Raw genomic sequence first — 2,178 nt, forward strand, 5'->3', positions numbered from 1 at the left:
CAGCTCTGGAGAGCACGTTCCTAACTAAACCCCACCCTCTACCCCATTATGATAGGCAATTCTGCCCACCTGGCAAACTTACCCCTATCTCTTTAGTGCCCTGGCCCCTCTCACCTGGTACTGTGCTGGCCCAATCCCTTCCCCAAGCTGCTCACTCCCTGCTAGTGGGCATGGGCAAGTGGGCCCAACCTTCTGCTCTCTAGGAGCCATCTGGGCGGGGGTGGGATAAGGAGACCACAGAAGGGAGACTTATAATGTGAAGGTTTGTAAATAGTCTTATCTATGTCCATGATATTGTTGAAGAAGAAATTCAGTCTGTTTACTTTTTAGGATTCCTTTTTTAAAATTTCTTTCTGTGCAAACTGTGCTTTTTGTGTGAATGTGACACAGAGTGGTCTGGGGCAAAAGTGATAATAAAGGGGGAAAGGCTGGTTGCTCTCTCCCCCAGCCCAGGCTGGTTTGCCCTTTTGTTCAATTTAAATAAAATTATTTGTAGATCGATCCCAATGCGTGAGCAGTTTATTGGGAATGGAATCCTTTAGACAGCAGAGAACACAGGAGGCTGGTCAGAAATGGCCCAGTGAGGGTCAAGAGAAGGCAGCAGCAGAAATGCTCTGGCCTGTAATCTTCCACCTTCTCTCTGAGGCAGCAGCTCCATTTGTGCCTTGGTAATTGAGCCCCTGCAAGCCCTCCAAAAAGCTGAGGATGGCCTGTCATTGTTTGCTGCTCCCTCACTCCTATGTTACTCTTAAGCACATGAAGGAGCTGTGTTGTGCCAGCTGCTCCCCCAGGCTTTTGGCAGAAGGGGGCAGTATTTATATGACCAGAAAAATCTCCAGCTGACAGAAGAGGGTGATGGCGGGACCTCGAGGGGCAGGAGGAGTCTGGGGGGCCTGAGTCCCTGGCCACGTTTTAAGGATAAGGAGTGGCTCTTTCTTAGAAGATGGTGCTGTGAGATCCATTTTTTCTGTAATAGTTGCCAACTTTATGAAATGAAATGATTAGGAAAAGTTAGAACTGATTGCTATGCATAAGCCTTTAAAATAAGAAGCCATACTGCATCTGGAACATTACTAGACTTGGAATTCAGAAGAAAGACCTAGGTTCACATCCTGCCTCATAAATAAGCTGTGGAGCCATAAGCATATTCCCTTCTCTGAGCCCCAGACAGGTTGGCAGACATTAACCTTTGAATCTTGTAATTCATGAAAAGTAGGCTTGGTGGATGTTTCTATCTCCTCTCAGAAATGGGCATTTATAAATTTAAAACTTTAATTTGTTTTTTACCAGAATGATATATGAATGAAAACAGGATTTTACTGGCTGATTTTATCTGAGATTGACTCGTCTGATGTGTTCCATATCCCACATGTTTGGCACATTACACAGAACCAATCACGGGGCCAGCCTGGGCAGAACAGAACACAATAGCTGGGAGAGCTCCCACCAGAGAGGCCACTTACCTTCTCAACAGCTGAGGAAGCTGGGGGCAGCACCACTTTACTGCCCACTGCCACCCCGAATTTGTTTTAGAAACTGGGTAGGTTTTAGAAAGGGGAGCTTGGCCAGATAGATCACCGTCTTCCAATTTTCACTCCTTCAGCTGGGAATGGAAGTTCTTTTCTTTTCCAAGACTGTCTAGTAATTCAGTCTTCCCAACTCTGACTCCCCCCGCCATTCTCACCACACTTCGCTTCATCCTAGGATGGAGAGCTGTCCACAAGCTGTTCTTTCCCTTTATCTGAGAGGAAAACCATTATGCAATCTGCCTGTCTCCAGGTGGTATTGGGCACAGCTATATCTGCAGATTTGGTCGGAGCAGGAAGGTGTCATGTCAATGAATTTGGCAGGGGCAGGGAAAGTGTTCTGATGGTCTCAGGTTGGGGAAGTCTTGTGTGTGGTGGAGTCCATGTATGATTCTGGTTTTAGAGACTCTAAATGTCCAAGTAGCTTCTCTCTCCTTCTGTGTGTCCCTGATTGGAGCAGTGTTATCTCAGGGTTCTTGGGAATCCAAACAACCTGCCTTCAAGCTGAGAGTTCTCTGGATTCCGGGGAGGACACCTCATACATGCCAGGCTAAGAGGGAAATTATAGGTGATAAAAGATTTAGGGGGGCAGATACCTTTTCCAACCTTGACTCTTGCCCCTCCCACCAAGCCCTCACCCAGGTTACCGCCA

The 2,178-nt window shown here is 47.0% G+C and overlaps 1 protein-coding gene across 1 annotated transcript in view; it reads left to right on the plus strand.

Annotated features, from left to right (window-relative positions):
* Nucleotides 1-501, plus strand: part of TUSC2 (tumor suppressor 2, mitochondrial calcium regulator) — an 8,095-nt gene extending 7,594 nt beyond the window's left edge. The window contains exon 3 of the mRNA XM_069095650.1: nucleotides 1-501. This exon is cut by the window's left edge and continues 750 nt beyond it. The gene's annotated coding sequence lies outside the window, so the exon portion shown is untranslated.
* Nucleotides 502-2,178: the final 1,677 nt, after the last annotated feature.

This window comes from Petaurus breviceps, unplaced genomic scaffold (assembly GCF_028583685.1).
Source record: "Petaurus breviceps papuanus isolate PSGF00001 unplaced genomic scaffold, PetGlider_PUasm1.0 227, whole genome shotgun sequence".
Lineage (NCBI taxonomy): Eukaryota > Metazoa > Chordata > Mammalia > Diprotodontia > Petauridae > Petaurus > Petaurus breviceps.